This window comes from Ambystoma mexicanum, chromosome 3p, assembly GCF_040938575.1.
Source record: "Ambystoma mexicanum isolate Mex_15411 chromosome 3p, UKY_AmexF1_1, whole genome shotgun sequence".
Taxonomy (NCBI): Eukaryota; Metazoa; Chordata; class Amphibia; order Caudata; family Ambystomatidae; genus Ambystoma; species Ambystoma mexicanum.
This window is the reverse complement of record NC_090925.1, coordinates 21348130-21371882: the sequence shown is the minus strand read 5'-3', so window position 1 is coordinate 21371882 and position 23753 is coordinate 21348130. Positions and strand designations below refer to the sequence as shown.

The 23753-nt window shown below is 46.1% G+C and overlaps 1 protein-coding gene across 3 annotated transcripts in view; it reads right to left on the bottom strand.

The window, feature by feature from the left end:
• LOC138580086 (protein FAM118A-like) overlaps positions 1–23753 on the bottom strand; it is a 1834209-nt gene that overhangs the window by 1743160 nt on the left and 67296 nt on the right. For all 3 annotated transcript variants that reach the window (XM_069650357.1, XM_069650354.1, XM_069650353.1), the window contains exon 3: positions 11251–11329. The gene's annotated coding sequence lies outside the window, so the exon portion shown is untranslated. The remainder of the gene's footprint in view (positions 1–11250; positions 11330–23753) is intronic.

Below are 23753 nucleotides of genomic sequence, written 5' to 3'. Positions count from 1 at the left end.
GACGTCCCTGATGCCCCCATGCTGGTCCTTAAGGTCACTTTTTCTTGTGCTTCATTGGGTATGATTGAAGTTCCGGCTTTGGTTGATAGCGGGGCTGCTGGGAATTTCGTTGATGATATTTGGGCTGCAAAATATGGGATTCCTCATACTTCTAAGGCTATCTCCATTCCTGTGGAGTCCGTGGATGGAAGTCCATTGGTCTGGGGACCCATAAAAGACCACACGGCTCCCCTTGAGATGTCCATTGCTTCACACAGGGAAGTCATCATGTTGGACATTATCCGGACTGCACATTATCCCGTGATATTGGGATTACCTTGGCTCTGGGTACACAACCCGTATATTAATTGGTCAGCTGGGACATTTTTTCTAGGTTCTGTTCATTGTCAAGCCCATTGTTTTACACAGGGTACTCTTCGTTTTCATTCTGCCTCCACTCACCCTTGTGAACGATCGGGAACAATTGTGCTTAATCAGATCCGGGGAATTCCTGAGCCTTATCACGCCTTTCATGAGGTGTTCTCTGATGCTGAACATGCTGAACTGCCGCCCCATAATCGAGATGACTGTGCCATCGAGTTGCTTCCGGATCGGCATATTCCTTTTGGTCGCATGTATGTGCTTTCCGCAAGGGAGAAGGGGGTTCTAAGGGAGTACCTTCGTAAGAATGTGCACAACGGCCTCATTGCAGAGTCCACTTCCCCTGCTGGGGCGTCCTTGTTTTTTATTCCCAAAAAGGACACTGCGGAACTCCGACCCTGTATTGACTTTTGCGCTTTGAATAAAATTACTGTCCCTGATCGCTATCCTATGCCTTTGATCACTGACATCCTTGAGGCTATTAAAGGTGCAAGGATTTTCACCAAGTTGGACCTACGAGGGGCCTACCATCTCATCCGTATTAAGTCAGGAGATGAATGGAAGACAGCTTTCCGGACGCCCTTTGGGCATTATGAGTATCGCGTTATGCCCTTTGGGTGGTCCAACGCTCCTGCTGTCTTCCAGCGTTTTATGGACCATCTTTTTTCTGACATTCTGCTTCATTCAGTTATTGTCTATCTGGATGATATCTTGTTTTTTTCTTCTACACCGACCGCACATGTTGGTCATGTTACTGAGGTATTACAGCGCCTCTGTGACAATCACTTGTTCTATAAACTGGACAAATGTGAATTTCATCAGGACAGGGTAGCCTATTTGGAGTATATCCTTTCAGCTCAGGGTATCTCCATGGACCCCCGGAAGGTCTCAGCTATCCAGGATTGGTCTCCGCCGAATTGTGTTAAGGATATCCAACGTTTCCTGGGTTTTGACAATTTTTATCGGCGATTTATTCCCAGGTTCTCTGAGATTATTCTAAATTTAACTTCTCTCCTCAAAAAAGGGGTTCCCTTTCGTTGGTCCGGTGCAGCTGATGAAGCTTTCATCTCCTTAAAGAACTGCTTCATGACGGGACCTATTCTTCATTCTCCGGATCAAGGAAGGACATTTATTGTGGAGTCGGATGCCTCCCATTTCGCTCTTGGAGCTATCCTTCTCCAGGAAGATGAACAGGGAGTGGAGTGTCCCGTCGCTTTCTCCGCCGGAGCTGAATTATACGGTCCTTGAAAAGGAGTTGCTTGCCATCAAACGGGCGTTTGAAGAGTGGCGACATTTACTGCTGGGAGCCCAGTATGCTGTTGAAGTTCGGACAGACCATCACAACCTTCGGGCCCTTCAGTATGCTCAAACCCGGAATAGCAGACAAGCCCGCTGGGCTCATTTTTTTTCTCCATATGAGATTGTGTTCACCTTCATTCCCGGCAAGAGTAACTTAAAGGCTGACACCCTATCTAGGAAGGAATCTACTCAGTGGGCTCAATTCCGTGCTGAACCTTTATTTCCTAAGGCTCGTTTTGTACATGTGGTTTCCAACTTTCTCCAGTCCGTTGCCGATGCCACATTGGTATTGCAGAATGCAGACCGTACCGCCTTTCAGGCCCTGGGTCTCACGATCAATCAAGGTTGTGGTTATCGGAATCGGAAACTGTTTGTTCCTACTGCTGACCTCCAGAAGATAGTTCTTCAAATGTGTCACGATTCAATGGTGGCCGGACATCGGGGCGTCAGCAACACTGTGGAACTGGTCCGACGTCACTTTTGGTAGCCTAATCTAGTGGAGGATGTGCAGGAATATGTGGCTGCCTGTACTATCTGTTTGCAGTCTAAGGCACCTCGATGTCCTCCCTTGGGCCTACTCACGAGGATGCCTGTTCCGGTGCGTCCCTGGCAGTTTATTTCCACAGATTTTGTGGTGGATCTTCCTAATTCTGCCGGATGTACTACGATTATGGTCACCATTGACTACTTCACGAAGATGGCTCACTTCGTGGCCCTGCCTAAGGTACCTACCTCGGCTCAAATGGCAAGGATCTTTATCACTCAAATTTTTTCTGTTGATGGCTTACCTGAGACTATTGTCTCGGATAGGGGTCCTCAGTATACGTCCAGGTATTGACAACAGCTATGCAAGATTCTTGGCATTTCCCGTGCTCTAAGTTCGGGGTTTCATCCTCAAACAAATGGCCAAACAGAGCGCTTGAACCAGACTCTTGAAGGCTATCTTAGGTGCTATGTTTCAGCGTCTCAAGACAATTGGACTGAGTTGTTGTCTTTGGCAGAATTCGCTTATAACCATGCCCGTCACGCTTCACTGAGATCCAGTCTTTTTTACTGCTCCTATGGGTTCCATCCTACCTGCTTTCCTGTAGGGGTATCATCTGCGTCTTCGTTTCCGGATGTTGCTTGGCAATTACAGGATATTCAACTGGGACATCGGAAGGCACTAGCTTCTCTTCAAGACGCTCAGGAACGGGTTAAGCGTTTTGCTGATTTGCACCGTACTCCGGCTCCAGTTTTTGTCCCGGGCGACAGTGTGTGGTTGGCTTCCCGATTTCTCCCTCGACATCTGATACCTTCAAAACTCTCTCCAAGGTACTTTGGGCCATTCCCTGTGCTTAAAAAATTGGGCGAGGCTGCCTATCGCCTGCAACTTCCTCCCTCTTGGTCTCGGATCCACCCGGTGTTTCATGTTTCCCAACTCAAGAAAAATGTGGTGGATCGCTTTTCTCGCCGTTTGACTGTTCGCCCTCCTCCTGTTCTGACTCCTTCTGGTCCCGAGTTTGAGGTGGCTGGCATTTGTGATTCCCGTTATCATCGGGCCGTCTCCAATACTTGGTGGATTGGCGTGGCTATTCCCCTGCGGAAAGATCTTGGGAACTGGCTTCTGCAGTTCATGCTCCTCAGCTGGTTCGCCGATTTTATCGCTCTCATCCCAGCAAACTGGGTACGTCTGCCCTTTGGAGGGGGAATACTGTCATATCTCACAGAAGGAGATGGTCTTTGTGGCACCGATGGTCACAGGTATGGATTGCAGCCATTGTTTCTCCCAAGATGGCGGCGCCGGCAGATCGCAGCATTCCAGCCTTGCAGTGGATGCCTGCAACCATGGCTCTGCCCCCTCAGCAAAGTTCTGGTTATCTGCCGACATGCACAACGCTCGAGTGCGTTGCTACTCCTATCAGTCAGCGCTCCGTAAGTTCGCCCCTAGGCTTTACCACTTGCTACATTTCTTATTGTACGATTCTAATACTTCTCTGTCTCTGTTTTTCAAAAGCTTTCCAACCGCTCCTCTGGGATTGGGGCTCCGCCTCGTCACAGCCGTTCCTTTCGAGCCAGCGGTCCACTCAGACCTGATCCTTTTCTTGCCATCCGGGATCACTTACCTTCATTCCAGTCTGAACGCATTGAGCCTGCATTATCGGTCCAGTCTCTCCAGACATTTCCCAGCAATTTACCCCGGACACATTTCCGACTTCTCTCACGATTGGAACCTGCTTATCAGGTATCTTTTTCGCAAGCTTAGTTCAGCTCCGACGCCTTAGTTAGCACTGCCTTTTTCTCATCATGTCTCTTCTTTTCTTTTCCGGCTCACAGCCGATTCCAGAACTCCTACCACAAGGTTCACATGTAATTTCTTTACGACTGAATTCTGTTTCTCAGGTATTTTAGATTCCTTTTATCAATCGATAGAACATACTACGACATTTAGGAAACTCAATACCTTCAACCTTCTTTCTTCTATATTTCAATCATTCAGAAGGAAATCGCATTCTCGCTGTTCTGAACACTTCATTGCACATTTCCTATTTCCATAGGGTAATTATTTCCTTATCCTATATCCAGATCATTTCACCTCTATTTCTACTCCTGAACCTATTGTTCTATAATCTTTACCTTTCTTATCTCCTTGTTGTATTTGCATTCAGTCACCTGGAAGCACAACGGAAACTCACCCCATCCGGTGCAACATAGATGTAGTCTTCTATAATCTTTACCTTTCTTATCTCCTTGTTGTATTTGCATTCAGTCACCTGGAAGCACAACGGAAACTCACCCCATCCGGTGCAACATAGAAGACTACATCTACTGAGGCGATCAGGGTTTTTTACCCCAGAGGGTTTCCCTGGAGAACTCATTCCCTCCTGATTCATTTATCTAGGGAGAGGAAGAGGTTCCCAAGGTGGCCACTCATATTCAACACACACATCTACTGGAACAGGTCAGTGGGTACATGTTTAGAGGGAGATTATCATTCCTGGAAATTTCTAATTTACTCAACAGTTTTTACAACCACCTTCCAGGGGATACACAACTATTATGGTTACCATTAATTTATTCACCCACATGGCTCATTTTACACCTTTATATAAACTACCACCCTCCTCTGAACTTGTTGGAATCTTCCTGGAACACATATTCCGACTTCACAGACTACCCTCCAAGATCATATCTGACAGAGGACCCCAGTACATATCTCAGTTCTGGAAACACTTATGTCGTATACTAGGAATCCAACGTGTCCTATCCTCAGGTTATCATCCACAGACCAATGGAGCTACTGAGCGCGTGAACCAAACCCTGGAGCAATATCTTAGCTGTTTTGCCACCAAGGTCCAGGACTATTGGTCACTTCTAATACCCGTGGCTGAATTCGTCTACAATAATTTGGATCACTCGGCTGTCAAAACTAGCCCCTTTTTCAGTAGCCAAGGATTACACCCTTCGGTTCTACCATCCATACTCCCACATCCTACCTCGGTTCCTACAGTTGACTCCTGGATTGAAACCCACATCAACGTACACAAAGAAGCCAAAGAACACCTCGAAAAGGCCCGAACTAACACCAAGCACTATGCGGATTCCAAGAGGAGACCAGCGCCTTCATACGCAGTGGGTGATAAGGTCTGGCTATCCTCAAAACTACTGCCTCGACACTTACGACCAAATAAGTTGGCTCCCCGGTACTATGGCCCTTTTTCCATAAAGGAAATCATTAACCCAGTGGCCTTCCGACTCAAACTACCAGAACCCTGGAAGAGGATCCACCCAGTTTTTCACACTTCTCTGTTGAAACCATACGTCCAGTCCTACCGGACTGCTCCAAGATCTACCCCTGTGGTTGTCAATGATCAGTTAGAATAAGAAGTGTCCAGAATATGTGACTCCAGGTACAGACGTGGTCAGCTACAGTATCTGGTTGAGTGGAAAGGGAACCCTCCCAGTGAACGCACCTGGGAACCAGTCTCAAACATAAATGCCCCCAGACTGCTCCGAAGGTACGCCCTTATACACCTGGGCAAACCTGGAGGAACTGGGTTTCGGAGGAGGCATACTGTCATGAACCACCGGACGCGTCCCTTGTGGAGTTTGTGGTCGCTGACCCATAGGGGACTGAACTCAGCAGTACTCCCAACATGACCGCTGAACGTTTCAACGCAGACACGCCCTGCGGCCCTGCGCGTCTCAACGCTACCGCTTGCAGTAGTCAGAAGTGTGCTGCCGTAGTTCGTACAGCGATTTCCTCTGATTCCTGGTTCCCGGTCCTCTAAATTTCCTCCTCCTTCATCCTCCCCTTTTTGTCCTCACCTTGCATTCCTGGATTTCCTTCGCACTCGTCTTTCCGAGTGCGCTCCTCGCCATTTCCTGGACTTCTTCCCGGACATCTGAATGCTCCCTGGAGACGGGTGACGAACCGCACGCTGGAACCCGAGGACCCACGCACAGGGTTATACAAAACCCGAACTGTGCGAAAGAAGACTTCTTCGAAGATCTCGAACAAACAACACAGATAGGTGAGAAGGGGGGAAACCTGTGACAGGAAATAGTTATATGGATATGAAAAGAGTAGTGCTTGAACGCTTAGGTCATGATGAAGAGGCCTATAGGCTGAAGTTTCGGGAGATTAAGCTACAAGCGGAAGAAACACCACGTCAACTTTTCTATAGGATCAAGGAATTAGGAGATAAGTGGTTACAGACATCAACCACCACTACCCAAGAAATGTCAGAGAAAATTGTTATGGAACAATTCATTGAAGCACTTCCCATAACTATGCAACGTTGGGTCCGTCAACATCACCGGCCCACCCTGGTGGAGGCAGTAAACATTGCCTCTGCCTATCAAAAAGCTGGACAGGGCCGTACAATGACCTATTTGACGAATACCAAGCCATCCACAAGCTTAAGTAATTCTTCCTCCAGATCCAAAAGTGTTACAAGATGGCCTAACTCGATGCTACAGAAAACAGATTGGGAACCCACTAGAATTCGACCTACTAGTGAAAGTCCTATGGGAATTCGTACCCCAAGTCTGATTCCTAAAGGAATACAGTGTTTCGAGTGTGGTGAATGGGGACACTTAGTAAGAATGTGTCCTAAAAGAGTCAAAACAGAACCCATGGATGCAGGAAGCATAGAAGTTCCTAAAGAAGGAGAATTTCAAGAACCGGCAACGGTTCCAAGATCCTCTTATACCTATACCTGCGAGGCTGAGGTAGACGGGAAGACAACAAGAGCCATGGTCGATACGGGCAGCTTACAGACAGTAGTAAGTACGGAACTTATAGGCAATAGAGGAGACTCGAATAGGAAAATCCCTATACGATGTGTCCACGGTGATGTAAAGTCTTACCCTACCAAAGAAATAAATCTAAAAGTGGCAGGGGAACAAATGGAGGTCAGGGCAGCTGTAATGCCGGTATTGCCAGAGCCACTCCTTATTGGATCAGATGTCCCTAATTTTTCGAGGATAATTAAAAAAATAGAAGAGAATTGGTTATGCCCCTTTTCACCATCATGAGATACCTGTAACCTTAATCAAGGATAAGAAAACGAAAGCTACATTACGGAAGTTGAAGGAAGACTGGGGGGAAAGAAATGTTTTTCCCATTGCCGTCAATTGGAAAATTTTTGAGGGGGTTGATAGTTTTCAGTTGGCCCAAGAATTAGACCCACTTTTGGGGAATGCTAGGTCAAGTATTCAAGATGATACGTCCGGAAAAGGACCATACTTTACTCGTGAAAAGGGTCTCTACTATCGAATCAGCAAAGATGCAATCAGAGGTACTGTGAAACAATTGCTAGTACCCAGTAAGTACTATCACACCGTTATGGAAGTGGCTCACCTGCAAATAGGTGAAGGGCATTTGGGAACTGATAAAAACACACAGAAAATATTGGCAAGGTTTTATTGGCCAGGACTATATGCTCAAGTAGCTCGGTTTTGTCAGGCTTGTCCCGAATGTCAAAAGAAAAATAGAGCGAATATTAAGAAACCTTCATTACAACCCATGGCAATTGTCTTGGAGCCTTTTAATAGGATTGGTTTGGATATTCTTGGCCCGTTAGATCCATCCTCCAGGGGACATAAATACATCTTGGTAATTGTGGATTACGCAACTAGATACCCAGAAGCTTTTCCTCTTAAGTCTGCTAATGCTCAGCACATCTGTGACGTATTGATACCTTTTATCAGCCGAGTTGGAATTCCAAAGGAAATTGTGACAGATTGTGGAAGTAACTTTATGTCCGCAGTCATGGAGCAAGTTTGTGGGATTTTAAAAATAAAACATTTGAAAGCTGCTGTTTATCACCCACAAACCGATGGCCTTGTTTAGTGGTACAATTAGACGATAAAGCAAATGTTACGCAAAACAGTAGAGCCGGGAGGTAGAAGTTGGGACAGGATTTTGCCTTGGATCTTACTCACTCTTCGGAACACGCCTCAATCCTCGACTGGATTGTCTCCTTTTGAACTACTTTTTGGGAGACCAGTGAGAACTTTACTGGACATCTTGAGGGAGAGTTGGGAAGAAGATCATGGACAAGAGATTTCATTAACAGAATATGCTTGTCAACTTAGAGAAAGGATAGAGAAGTTGCAGAAGATAGCACGGGAAAATCTGTTGCAGGCCCAAGTCAAACAAGAACATTATTAAAACCGAAATTCTAAGTTGAGAACATTCAAAAAAGGGGATCAGGTATTTGTACTATTACCGACCTCAGAAAATAAAACGTTGGCAGCTTGGAGGGGTCCGTATGTGATAGAAGAAGTTCTTGACTTACAAGCTGAGACAAAACGACAGAAGAATGCAGATACAAACATATCATGTGAACCTGCTTAAAAAATGGACAGAGCCTGTGTCAACTGTAGCAATGGTTAATACTAATGAAACATCCATGGAACAATTTCTGCAGTTAAAAGGAGAACGTAGAGTGGAAGCGTTAAATATAAATCAAGATTTGTCCAATAATCAGAAGTTGGAGATACAAAAACTTGTCAATAAATATTCCGAGACATTTTCTACTTTACCAGGCAGGACGAAATTGGCTTACCATCATATTAAAACCCAACCTGGAGACGTTGTTCGGATAATGCCTTATAGGATACCAAAGGCAAAGTTACAGTCAATTAATAAGGAGATCAAAGAGATGTTGGAAATTGGAGTGATAGAACCTTCAAATAGTGAGTGGTCGTCGCCAATAGTATTGGTTCCCAAGCCTGATGGTACAGCTCGTTTTTGCATGGATTTCAGGAAACTGAATGAGATCTTGAAGTTCAATGCCTATCCCATGCCTAGGATAGAGGATTTACTTGATAAATGAGGTAAAGCAAAGTTTTTAACAACCATAGATCTAACCAAGGGATATTGGCAAATACCTCTCTATCCAGATGACAAAGAAAAAACATCTTTTGCCACACCCTCTGGTCTGTTTTAATTTACTGTTCTACCTTTTGGATTACATGGTGCTCCTGCAACCTTCCAGAGACTTATGAATTTGATTATTAAAGTCCATGAGAATTAATCAGGAGCTTACCTAGATGATATTATTGTCTTTAGCCAGTCTTGGAATGATCATTAATTACATTTAGATACCGTATTTCAATTTTTACAGCAATCCGGACTACATGTAAATCCTAAAAAGACTTTTGTAGCCAATTTCCATATGAAATAGTTGGGATATTTTGTCGGACAGGGGGTCATTAAGCCCCAAGAGGAAAAACTAGAAGCTATCAAAAAATTGCAATTTCCTACGAATGTCCGACAAGTTAGAGCTTTCCTTGGCTTCGTAGGATACTACAGGAGATTCATACCACATTTTTCGACATTTGCTACACCTTTGACTAATCTCTTGAAGACATCTGCATCACAGAAAAAAGAATGGCATACGGTTGAGACAGAGCAGGCTTTCAATAACCTGAAGAATGCCCTCACTGAGAAAGCAGTTCTTCATTGTCCGGATTTCATAGCTCCATTTTTTCTACATACGGACGCATCAGGGACGGGCCTTGGAGCTGTGTTGTTCCAAAATCAAGGAGAGGCTGAAAGACCTGTTCTCTTCATAAGTAGGAAGTTACTTCCTCATGAACTACACTATGCCACAATTGAGAAAGAGTGTCAGGCTGTAAAGTGGGCCATAGAGGTGTTGCAGTATTATCTGTTAGGCAGGGAGTTCACTTTAGTGACTGACCATGCGGCTCTGGTATGGTTGGCACGAAACAAAGATACGAACCCCAGAGTCCTCCGATGGTTTCTTCCCCTTCAACCTTTCACCTTCAAGACATTGCATCGCCCTGGAAAGTTGATGACACAAGCAGATTTGTTATCTTGTAACACTTCCCTTCCCGAGCGTAAGGGCTTAGAAGGGGGGGGTGTGTGATAAACCTGCTGTACTGCACCCACTTATTGTGCAAGCTGGCTCTGACACTGTCAATACCAGGCTGATCAGCCATATAAAGGGTTAATTCTAACTTGCAGCCGGAAGGAAATGATTGACAGTAGTGTTACCCAATCAGAGTCTGACTTCCAACATTGTTCTGACAACTACTGTTTTTCTTTGCTTACTTGTGGTTGCTAGGAGACGGAAGAGCTGGAGAGCCAAATCGATGGTACGAGTGGGTTTACCAGAGCGGTCGATAAAAACAGAGAAGTTCAGAGAAGATATAAGAAAAAAAAAGTCAAGTTGCGCCATTGCGCTTATCTGAAGTTTTGTTCATACGGAGTTAAAGCGATCGTCTGAATCGCCATGTTAAAAGAGGTTCACTGGTGCCCGTGTGCTGAATAGGAGAGTCGCGCTGCCAGTTACGTTGGAGTCGAAGAAGCGCTCGACACGGCATCGCCTTAAAAGAGGGTGTGTTTGGTGTGTATCCTGTCAGCTGTTATTACACCAACGAAACCTGCCCAACACCCGCGGAATCGCTGAACCAATGCAGCGTAACGACGGAAGGTGACAGAAGGGGGAGGAGTTCAGGCGGCGCTGCTGAGCCGCGTCCACAGCTGAAGGAGGCAAAGTCCAAACTGCCATGCTGAGAGCGAAAACAGCTGTTCGTAGGATTATACCGGGGAGACGCTGGCCCCAACGCATAATGACAGTAAAGTAAAGAAGAAGAAGGTATGTGGAGATCCGAAAGCATTCGAATGGGCAAAGACTCTTAAAGGGAAATCGTCGTTGTGTGTGTTACAAAACCTAGTCAGGGAAACAGTCTCTATCGTGAAGTGACAAAAGTGAAAGTTAATGCTCGGCTCGTTCAATAAAAGCCGACTCTATAGAAATAATACCGGAGCCAGACTATTAAAATAATAACAAGGTTCCCAAAGAGGTAGTTGAGAATAATTAATTAAAAGTATAGGAAATACTAAGTAGAACGAGATACAGAGACGATAACAAAAGCTGGAAAAGACTACCAAGAGAGAAGAGAGTAGAGGAGAATCATCTGAAGACACGTATATCATTGGGCAAGAGCGCCCATAAAAGAGCAACACAGGAAGAGTCATAAAGGCTAAGATAACGAACTGAGCCGAAAGTACTGTATCAGAAAAGAAGTAAAGAGTGGAAAATATAGACACTGTCGAAAATTGCAGAGACTTACCTGAGCGTGAGCTAAGACTATGGCATGAGAGGTATATTCAATTCAAGAAGCCTGAAGAGAAGAGCAAGTATCCTTTTTCCTAAGAAAAAAGAAACAAAGTTACAATTAATAAAAGTTGTTTCTGAAACAAATTACCACCTACTTTATGTCTCAGTGTACTTATTCGTTATCATACCAAGGTCTCTCTTCACAATACATTGTACGTGTGACACGCTAAAACATTGCACATTAAATCATTGCTATAATTTTCCATATGCCATTTCAAATACATTACTCATGCCTGCTAAAAGTACCTGACTTACTTACCCTAACCTACCTATTTGAGCTACTAAAGTACAACTTAATATTCGGTAAGCAACATGAATCCCACACACCGCCATGACAATTAGCCAGAAAGCAATAAAGGTGAATGTAACTAGGAGGAAGCTCTGTGGATAAGAAGCACACCTGCAGCCATTTATATCAATGTTTTGCTTCTCTCAGGGGGCCCTTACAGGTTGATGTGGGCTCTGTGTGAATAACCTTCAAATGTAACTATGATACACTCACACAAGTATGGAATGTAACCTTACATTGAAACAAACAACAACACTACTATTAATGTTGCCTAGCTACGTTTTTAATTGTGTTTAGGTTCATTATAAACCTAAAATATATATAAACAGGGGGGCGTGGCCAAGCCGAGTACTGATCCGGACATGCTTGATGGGAGCTCTGTGAGCCTACCGGACTATGTAGGTCCACTGGCGCTTCTCCAGATCTTCTCCAGCATGGGGCCCGGCGATCGAGTCCGATCCCTGATCAAAGGAGGGCCTGTATTTTCTCAGCCCCACGCCCGTGGCCGGATTCGGAGTAGCTGCATGGCATCACTGCTTCCATCAAAGATGTCACCCTACGCAGAGTCCATGGAGTAGAGCATGCCGTGCTGCCTTCGGTGGGACACTAGGGCCTTCTCAGACACCGGGCCTCCCTAATGAGCCCTTCTGAGCCCCCCCTATTTTTCTTCCGTGGATGGTTCAACACAGTGAGTTGGGGGTCGAGAAGGGGATGTGGCCAGCCTATGCCTATGCTTCTGAGCCCAGGTCATCAATAGTTCCATCCTGTCACATCTCCGGCCCTGATATCACTCTGATCTCAGTGCTCTTTCCCAGCTTGCAGGGACTGTTGCAGCTGTCGAGGTCCCCTGGCTTCCCGTATGCTCTTGTTCGCTTGGTGCAGGAAGAACCTGCTACTTCTCTCAGACCCTACCTGCCTAGGCCCTCTTGCCCTCCTCAATGAGGAGTCAGAAATTAAAGTTGGAAAAGTTCCCATGTTTTTGGTGAAATACTTTTATAACCATAAAACGGGTTGGGAAAAGGCCACTTTGACCCTACTCTAAGAGGAATTTCCCTACCTATAACCAAAAATGAAGGATCTGTCCTTGTCAGGATGTCAAAATCAAAACTGTCCTTGTGTCCAAACTTCTATCCTGACCCTCACACTACAAACCAAATTATGAGGTGAAATGGGAAATGTCTTTAATCTGGTGATTGCAAAAAGAGTTCATGATGGACAAATTAGAATAGCTCCAAAATAAAAGTTCCCCAAGGGAAAAGAACCTTCATTCCAGAGGGTGATCATCTTCCTTCAGGTTCTTACTCAATTCAAATACAAGTGCGATTCTTGGTCTAACAGTTCCTGGTCTCTTTCTTCTCTCAAAATAATACTATTTGGATTCTTCAACACTATGCCAACAATTCCTGGCCCAACAGTTCTGTTATTTATGAAGCTACTTAGCCTTGTAGTTCCTTCTTTTACAAGTTCCTTCTTTTGTTCAACAAACGCAGTCCTTTCTTGGGACTTCCTGTAGATTTGCAACTGCCTGGTATACTCCCCCGCCAAGACTTCTTATGCACTTTTGATTGCCTGGTATCCCCCCGACAGAACTTCTTATGCACTTGTGGTGTTCAACAAACACAGTCCTTTCTTGTTTTCATAGATAACAGTTCCCCTTTTACTTCTGCTATTGTATATATCTTCTTTGGTTGTGTATGTCTGGTTGTTTCAACATTCACTCTGGGTTTTCCCCTATTTCTGCACTCCATACACTTATATACGGCTGGGGTTCGTATTTGAAATGTTCCTTCTTGGTTTGCAAACAAATGCCCCAGGTCCCCACTTTGCTTGAGTTAACTTATTGGCTCTGCGTAGTATCTTCGGTCCTGTTCACGCTTACGCGGCAAAGCTTTTCTGCCTGCTTTCCATTCTGGACTGCTTCCATGTCGCTCTGGTTTCTCTCACGACTTTGCTTCAGCACACCTGCTTTGCTTCAGGTCCCGGTAGGTGAAACATTTCTCCAGTTGCCAAACACCTAGGAATCTTACCTCAGTTCCTGGCGTGTCCGAGGCATGTCCTTCTCGTACAACGTTCCTCTGCCTTCTTGCTGGCGAGCCCCTTGGCTCTGCCACACCAGTCTGTGGTTCCTGGATCCACACGCCTCACAGAGAGGTGTGACAACTTCTCCCAAACAGCAGCTTCCTAGAGTTTGGCTTTGATCTTTAAATATACCGCACACAGGTGCACTCTGAAAACAACTACCACGGTCATTGAGCTTGAGGTTCCTTCTGCTCTGCATCGTTCCCTTTTTTCTCCTTGTCCCAGTACTTGGGTGTTTGTGGGAAATGGAGTGATTCATGTTAACTGATGCAGATTACCTGGGAAATCACTTTCAATGGTTCCATATGATAAGCCAGTTCTATATGGGGGAAAATTAGAACTGAAAAGGGTATTCTTGGAGCTTTTACTTTTTAAACCAGGGATGGAAGTTTGGTCTAAGGGGTTTATGGAAAATTAATTTCTATTTTTCCTAAAGTGGGTATAGATTCATGGCAGTAGGCCATTAGGGTATTGGGTGTCAAGGGGGTTTCTTCATGGGCAAATGGGGGATACCACGTCTCATCCAAAAAAGTCACGATACTTACCCAGAGGTTGTCTCAAAGGAGGTTACTGTGGGAAAAGAGTGATGGCTCCATCAAACCCATCACACCTCTCTGAGGTGGGCTCCCTCAAGACCCCTAAATCCAGCAAGAACAGTGATATTCTGTCTTTGATGCACAGAGAAGGGCAAGAAACCATATCTCCCTGTTACCATATCTCCCTGTTACTGCACAAGTTCACGCTGTGCCCAACATGGGTCTGGATGCTTTGGTCCTGGCCTCCAGGCCTGATCTCTAGATGTGGCTGGCAGACACTAAAACAGGAATGCTAAAGGGAGATTCAGGGCACACTAGGGGAACTGATTTAAAAACTGGTTGAAGTTGACAAAAGGATGGAAGCCACTGAGACCCTAATCGACAAGTTAGAAACTGGGACCTGCAAGTCATCTAACAAGCTCTTCCAGCTGTCTAACAGGGTCAAGAAGCTCGAGTCAAAGCACACCCTGTTACATATGAAGTAGGAGGACCTCGAGAATAGGTTCAGAAGGAACAATGTACGTCTGAGAGCCGTCCCAGTACAGATTCAGAATGCTGACTTGAACGCTTATGTTCGTGACCTGTTCAGATCCCTTCTGGCCTGATGACTGGGGCCTCGAGCTTGACCGAACACTCGGGTGTACTCGTCTATCCTGCTCTGCAACAAATGTGTTCTGGATGAAGTGACCACAGTCCATTATTTTCATATCAAGGAGGATATGATGTTGGCTTCCAGAGATACTCCCGACTTGGTTTTCCCCGGCTCCAAGATCTGTCCACACTGGCCAAAAGGAGGTACATCTAGGACTTTACATTGTGGTTGCAAGATGAATGGATGAAATATTGTTGGGGTTTTCCTTGTGCTGTCATTTGCATCCTTGAGTGGGATTGTAAGTCAGATTCCACATTGCAGGAACCAATGGCGATCATGAACCCCTCTTCTTGCTCCCCTTTTCCCTCTCACTTGACCCGGCGTAGGATCAACATGCTGCACGTTCAACCAAGTTGAACGTCTGGTCCAAGGTGTTGAGATCTGAGGGCTTTAGGGAGTTGAAGAACCTCAGGGCTTCCTTCTGCAATATCTGTACTCCTGCTCCCCGATGTGCCAGTGCTCTGAGCATCTTGATCATGTACTCTTTGGCTCACTCCAGGGCTGCCCCGGGATGCTGGAACAATGGATCCCTTTGTTTGGTTGCAGGCGGGTCTGTTGAATGGGGCCCCACTGGCATTGTTTCCTGAGGTGTTTTCTTTGTTGTTTGCACTTTTCTTGTTGGAGGTTTGGGACTGGATCAGGGCTTCAGGGGTTTTTGTTGAGATTTTGGTTGGGATGGGGTTTTGTTTGTTCTAGATCCAAGAGAGTGCATGGAGTGCTTATGGGGTCAGGGGTGGAGCTGGGGATGCGGGTTGATTCCCTCTCAGCCAATGTATGGATAGACTTATTGCTTGTCCTGCACTTAAAGCTTATGTCTCTCATTTCTGGTTTGAAGGGGTATGGCTCATTGTTTTAGAATAATGTCCCTTAATGTGCTAGTCCAGAATTTTCCTGTCAAGAAATCTTTGTTGGACAAGCTCCAGACATCCGATGTTTGTGTGACTATGTTACAGGATGAAAGTAGATTGCGATGTAGGTTCTTGCGAAAGAAATATTTTGCTTCGCCCCTGGCCACGAAAAGAGGGGTCACGATCCTAATTGCAAAGAACTTGCCATTCGTTTGTAAGGACATTTTAGGGGGTCCTGATGGTAGGTTTCCCCTCTTGAAGGGAACCTTAATTGGCCACCTTATGACTTTTGATTCCTCATATCTTCCCAACGACAACCAGCATGAGTTCTTATCCTCTTTGCTTCTCATCATGGCAGCATTCACAGGTGGTGAATTGTTAATTGGCTGGGATTTCAATTTGACCCCATTGACCCTGGATTGGATTAGATGCTCCCCCCGTCTCTCTGACTCCAGGAATAGCCTAGCATTCTGTGAGGGCCTGAGCAAATTGGGTCTTTTGGATGTTTGGAGGCTCCTCAATGGCAAGACAGGGGGTACTCGTTTTAATCCCATGCGCACTGCAGAAATGTTTTTCCCGGATTGATCTTCTTTTGCTCTTGCCTTCCTTGTTTCCCTATGTCTCGGACTCTGAGATCGACCCTAGGTTGTTCTCGGATCATTCGATGCAGCCGAGGGTTGACAGACTACAGCCCCATACCACTCAAGCTAGGAAGCTCTACGGTCCACTACTTCAGGATGCTTTCATCCGAGGAGACATCGCCACGGCTATCAATTGCTACTTCTTAAAGAATGATGCAGCTGGGACTCCCCGGGGATCCTGTGAGACACCATGAAAGTGGTGGCACAGGGAGCTAATAAACCGCTCGGCAGCCTATGTTAAATTTATGAATCAGGCTAGAGCGCAGCTTGAGTCCCATTTGCGTGAAACTTAAACCCAGTTTGGACAACAACTCTGATAAAAGAACATTACTCAAAAAGCGCAACAACTCATTTATCTGACCAAGACCATGACCAATGGGCTGAACGAGAAGCTGGACTGGCTAGTTTGAAGCGTGTGTTCCCTGGATTTTCCACCAGCATGCCATCAGGGCCATAGACACTTGCCATGTCTATCAACAGTCATAGATATTAGCCGTATCTATTAAGGGTCGAGACCACTGGTAATCAAACATTTTTACACCCATGTGACTTATTTACAATGAGCCTAGTGACTTTTCCGGCCGATAGTGATCCTGCTCAGTATGAGCTTCACCATCTCGACAGTTCTGCATCAGAGTCTGAGATTAAACATTACTCGGCTCACTGCTAGATATGCCTTTTCCAGTCACACATCTCAGGTCCTTGAATCCGAAACTTTTAAAAGTTGATTCTCATATCTGCTTTTTCGTAACCGTGCCCATCATTATTATTTGCGTCGTTTTTTTTTTCATTAATAGTGGTATGACATGGGCAACCAGCTAGAGCCGCAATTCTCGTGACAAATTCAGTTTGCAACATGTATGCTACTCCCCCTGGACACTTAACTTACTCACGTGACCCTACGGACTTCCACCACGCAGGCACATATTGATTTGAAGGGTGGCAAGGTTCCTACGGAGTGTAAGTCGTATAGGCCGATTGCGTTGACTGCTGTGCTGTGCTGTGTAAGGTTATGGAACGGATGGTGGTTGAGCGATTGGGGTTTTATTTGGAGTCGAATGGGTGTTTGAGTGATTTTCAGAGTGGGTTCAGGAGGAATCGGTCGGTGGCTGACCCGTTAGTGAGGTTGGTGACTGGTGTGGAGGAGGCGTTGTGTGATGGGGAGTTGGTGGGAGCGTTCTTTTTGGATTTGGAGAAGGCGTATGATATGGTGTGGAAGAATGGGGTGTTGGTGAGACTGTTGGAGATGGGTATGAAAGGAAGGATGTTTCGGTGGATTAGGGCGTTTTCGGCTGATAGGACCTTTCAGGTGAGAGTGAGGGGGTGCTGTCTGAGGTTTGGAAGATGGAGAATGGGACGCCGCAGGGGAGTGTGATTAGTGCAATGCTGTTTAATGTGATGGTGGATGGGTTGATTCGGGCTTTGGCAGGAATCGGATGTCAGGTGGATTTCTTCGCAGATGATGGTGTGGTATGAATAAGAGGGCGGAGTTTGTTGTTGGTGCAGAGTCGGCTGCAAGCTGCGATAGTGCGTATGGAGGAGTGCTGTGGGAAATGGGGCTTTTCGGTGTCTGTGGATAAAAGTGTGAGTATGGTTTTCTCGAGGAGAAGGGTGCAACAGGAGTTAGAATTGGTTTTGAAAGGTGTGAGGGTGAAGAGCGTAGAAGAGTTTCGGTACTTGGGGGTGATTTTGGATAGGAAGTTGAACTGGAATTTGCAGGTGGATGGTGTGGTGGATAATTGTAAACGTAGGTTGAATTTGTTGCGGGTGGTATTTGGGAAAGAATGGGGTGCGCAGCAGAAGTGTTTCTGAATGTTGTATAAGGGGTTGATTTTGAGTGTGATGGATTTTGGATGTCAGGTGGCAGTGGGTTTCACAGCGAGTCAGAAGTTGCGGTTGGATAGGGTGCAGGCGAGGGCATTCAGGGTGTGTTCGGGTGTGATGAGGTCCTCTCCAGTGAATGCGGTGCAGGTGCTTGTGGGGGAGATGCCGTTGGGGTTGAGGAGGGATGCGTTGAATATGAGGTGGTGGGTGAAGTGCATTGCGAAGAGTATGGCTCATCCGGAGCGTGAATGTTTGAAGTATAATTGGAGGTTTGACTACTATAGGGACCGCTGGAGGAGGAAGGGGGGCACTTTGGGGTTTCACATGTGGGAGAAGGGGGTGCAGTGGGGTGTGGGTGAGTTGTTGGCTGTGACGGGCACCGATTTGATGAGATGGCCGATGTGGATGATGGGGTCTCCAAAGGTGTGTTTGGAGTTGGCAAGTGTGGTGTCGAAGAAGCAGAGTTTGCGGGGTGAGATCAAGGCTTTGGGTCAGGCGCATGTGGCAGGGAAGGAAGGATGTAAGGTGTTCACGGATGGTTCGAAAGATCCTGTGTCTGGGAGAGTGGGTATAGCATATTATGTGGAAAGCACTGGGGAGTATAAAGTGGGGCGCCTGACGAATGATGTGTCTATTTATACGGGTGAGTTGGTGGCGATTGCATTGGTGATTGATAGGGTGTGCTAGTTGGGGTATGTGAAAGTGGTGGTGTTCTCAGATTCATTGAGTGGGTTGCAGGCGATTGTGGCAGGGAATGGTGATAGGAAGGATGTGATTTTGGACATCAGGAGGAAGATTGATCGTTGTGTGCGTGGGGGAATGGATTTGGAGTTGGCGTGGGTCCCCAGTCACAGTGGCATTTTGGGTAATGAGTTGGTGGATCTGGCGGTGGGTGAGGGTATGAGGAAGGGAGCGGTTGATGTGAGGTTGCCTTTGAGTGTGGATGAGGTGAAGGCTGTGGTGGTGAGACGGGTCAGGAATGAGTGGCAGGAGAGGTGGGTGAGTGGGGTGAAGGGCAGGTGGATGTTTGGTATCTGTGGGAAAGTGTCAGTGAAGATGGATGCAGGGAGTCTGGAATGGAGGAGGGGGAGAAGGTGATGCTGAATCGGTTGAGAATAGGACATGTGGGGCTGAATGACTGTCTGTATCGAGTGGGGAAGCGTGAGTCGAGGGACTGTGCAGTGTGTGGGGTGCCTGAGACTGTGGGGCATTTTTTGCTCAGGTGCGAGAGACATGTTGTAGAGAGAGAATTGATGAGGGTTCGGTTGTCTGCGCTGGGTGTGGCTGAGATGAGTGGGAAGGCTTTGCTGGGAGGTGACGGGGTGAGAGGCAGGAGGAGGAGCAGTGTGTTGTTGGATTTTGTGAGGCAGACGGGGCGGTGGGAGGAGTTGTGAGTTTATGTGGGCTATGTGTTGATTGGTGGGTTGGTGCACATCATCCTATTGGATGGGGAAGCGCCTGCGTGGGTCCGCCCACGCTTTCAGTAATTAAGAAGAAGAAGGCACATATTGAGTCGTAACACTCACCTCACCCGCCCCCCCCGCACATATCGTTTGATGTGAGAGAGAGAGGACGGCGTTCCGGGACCACTGCACATACTGAACCTGAAGCCACAACTCAGCTGAGCCTTCGTGTTAACTGTTCATTCGATTCGGTAAGACGCTTCTGTTCGTTGACAAGCTCCATAACGTTGCACTGCTATGCACGTTTTATAACCTCTCCATTTATTGTATGCATTACTTTTAGGTATTTTTCGGACTCCATTTCCCACAAAGCCACACTTTGCGCATATCCGCTTGTGGGCTTTAGTATACCACAAGACCTCCGCTTAATTAGAGCAGAAGGTGACCTCCATCGACACTGCCTCCACAGGCTATCCATTGCACAGGTAATTCACGTTACGCCCTCATACTTTTCGCCAATCCACCCTTACGGCCGTGTCCTGCTTACTTCTGTTCTCTCTGTTTTTTCCTAAAGAGTCGAAGCACACAACCCATTATTTAGCAACCATGCTACATGAGATGCTGCGCAAAAGTTGAACCCTGTTCCGCGGGACACTGAGGAGAATACAGGTACATGACCAGGGGAGCCAACTTATGAATTTTCCGGGGGGGGGGCCCAAATACAGGAAGTGACATCACTGGCAGTTATATGACCGCAAATTTGCATGTAGTCACCAACTTGGTGCAACGGCGCGCGGGGGAGGCGTAGTTGGCGCGCGCAGAACAGTGGAAACATTGGCTAGCATGCACTGCATATACTAAAGTCAAGAAAGAAGGAGATTTAAGCCTTCGAGTTGCATTCCAGTAAGACATCACTGCCCCTACTCCACCACTCTATAATCGTCCAGCAACACAACTAGGATGGGAGAATGAAATGCTTGCTAAACAGAAGGTACAGCTGCAAGGTGGAGTACCACCAACACCACCAAAACAAAAAATCGTAATTCAAGGGAAACGAGAAGTAAAAACGTTTCCCGATTAAAAACTACCAAGCAAGATGTGTGTGGTGCCATAGTTCAGTAAAACATCAACAATTCAAACTTACAATAGTGCTGCTGTAGATTGGTCAGCCACAAGTGAAATTTGCTAAAATGTTACCTCTGGGTAACCAGATAGAGTTAGGGATGTAGCTTAATCTTAAACCTTTCAGTGGACACATCAGATGTGTTGCTGAAGTATAATGCAATCCTGGCTGAAGTATAATGCATTCAAGTGTGGTTTCAGACTTGGATGGAAGAGTGTTAACTGCTTTTAACATTGTTATTTACCAGAAATTCTGGTAAAGTAGAGTACAATGTTAAAAAGCAGTTACCCAGGCTCACCCTGCACCCAGGTGATGTTTGGGTCTGATGGAAGCACTCGCGTCTAAATGTTGTAGCCATGGTTGTCTCCATGTTTTAAAACCTCCCACTTTCCAGGTTTTAAACATTCATTTGAAACACACCTTATTCAAAAAATGAAGGAGTCAGTAAAAAAGTCAATGCTGAAAAGCCTATTTCGCACAAGTAGTAAGACCCAAAGGGTAAGAGCGACTGTATAGCAGACCACGCCAATGTAGGATACTCCAGGATTACCTTCAGTCAAAATTCACCCACTGCAATGTTCCTAAATTCAGATTGCAGAGTAGTGTCCGACTGAACCTCAATCAGCTCTGCCTGGCCATCAAATGGATGATGCACCACCTCCTCTGCCAGAAAAGTCTGCATCACCCAGTCATTAATGCCAGCATTTACTTCAGGGAAGTATTCATCAAAGCTGGACCTTAATGTTGCTAAGTGGCTTGCCCAGCTCCAACTTTTCTTTTGCAAAGGTCTAGCTTCCTCTTGAAGGCAAATACTTTTTTATTCATTCTTTCCTCTGTGTTACCATGTCCACAGGAATGCCCCCAAAAGGTGGGAATGGGAGTTTCTGGGGTGGTGAGTTCTAGTGGTCTTGGTGTCCTTTATAAAATACACAAATCACATACTATGTCAACCAGACAATGTATCATTGAGTACAGCTTAAAGGGGGCCACCTGCCCAAAACAGCACGCCAGGAGATGTATTTTGGAACAATCAACATTGTAAACACACCTCTTGTTTAAATTGTAAAGAGTGCTTGTGCTGCAATTACAAGCACCCAGTTAATAGTCCAGACTTAAAACACTTGATCAGCATTCAGTGAGTAAACTAACCTTATAAAAATAAAATGCAGCTTTGCATAAAATTACAGAGAATTTTGGGATTATCAGGCACTGGCAAGCGGGCTCTGCTGTTGCTGTGGGAGAAGTGAGACTTGCAATGGCGACAAATTTAAGGTTAATAGCTGCCGTTTATCACAAGATGGCAGGCCAGCATAGATCTTAACCACTGAATGCCCACTGAACAGCTATAAACCCTTCTATGTCAGCAAGAGGCTGATGTAGAGGAACCAGTGATAGAAAGCAATGAGGTAATTATACTGTACCATATCCCGTGGGAGGTGATGCCCCCCCAAGACTCAGTGAAGGCCCCTTGTGTCAAAAGGTTGAAAAGAAAGTCCTGCCGTCTCAGTCCCCACGGTCCTAACTTCCCCCCGCTTAAAGCGGAAGCAGTCTGCGGCACACAGCTTGTAATGCAAATCGCACATTTTAAGCGTCAGGACAAAAAACAGAGAACTGAATACATTGCTGAGGTAAATGAGTTCTGACTGGCAACACTGGTAATACAGTATAGAGCCACATTATCACACCGCCCAACTATGAGTTTGAGGGCAAAGGTGGAGGAAAATACTCCAGCAAGATTCCCCTGTCTCCTCAGGTGACTTAGACCCCCACCATTCCATCCTACATAAACTTGATGCCCCCAGGCTGTTCTTCTAGTCTACTTTTATTCTACCCATGTAGATCCAGGAACGTCATACTCCTGTTACTTTCATGGATTATTTTACTTTCTGTTCCTTAAAGCCAGGGATCTTAAAAATGTGGCTCTCCAGATGTTTTGGACTACGACTCCTATGATCCATCACCATTGACTATGCTGGCTGGGGCTGATGAGCATTGTAGTCCAACACATCTGCAGAGCTAAAGGTTGCAGAACCTGGCGTCCAAGCAGAGGCCTGGAACTCCATACTGCCACAAACACCTTATCATTTGACTCTGACTCTGAAATAGAGGCTTTATGCCGGCCCTTTACCCACAAACACTGGTTGTTAATATTATACCTTGGAGCTGCACGCGTTAATATCACTAGTGCAAGAAACGTTCATGACGGGCGGTAAAAAGACTTCTGTGGGTCTTATGCGGCCTATGAGTTCACAGGGTTTGGTTGACCAGGGAATAGCACTCGAGGCATGGAGTTGGGACAGGATGGCAGGTTAGCTGCTGGCAACCTTTCAGGTGGCAACCGTAAACCCATGAAGAGGGAGCGAAGATGTGCAGTGCTTCTTTGCCCCCCTGATTCTCTGATGTGTCAGAGCTACATGTTCAAAGCCTCTCTCTGAATGAAGCATGAGTGCATTAATCTCTCAGTTGACTCACACAGTTATTGTTCTGTCTGTGTCTTTCATTTGTTATAAAACAGCACCCAAGGTTGGTGGCTCTCAGGGGGTAGGGAGCCTGGGACGCTCCAAGGACAATGAACTGGCAGCCAGGGGGTTTTAGCAATGCGCTACTTTTGTAAACAAAATGAACCCCCAGAAAATCTTTTTTTTGTGACTGCACCAGTAAATCATTAAAAATCGATGACTGGGAGAGAGGCTGCAGGAGAGCGATTCCCCCTTATTTGTATGGTACAGTAGCACAGATAGGAGAAAGAGGTTGGTTGGCTCTCTACTTACATCTACCTGTTCAGTAGCACACCTGGGAGTGGGTAGTTGAACTGGCTTTGGGGTCCCCGTTTCTCTGTGATAGCATACTCTTGAGGGCATACTTTTTTAATGAACATTTAATTGCAACTGCATGTGTATACCAAGTGCTTAATTTGTAAAACAGTAGGTGCCTGTGCCCAAATAGGTTCTAGCACTTATGTGACACTTGGGCAGTTCCACACCACTGCTGCCACCCAGGGTCGGACTGGGACAAGAAATAGGCTCAGTCACCCCAAAAAAAGTGGCCCATCCCTCGCCTC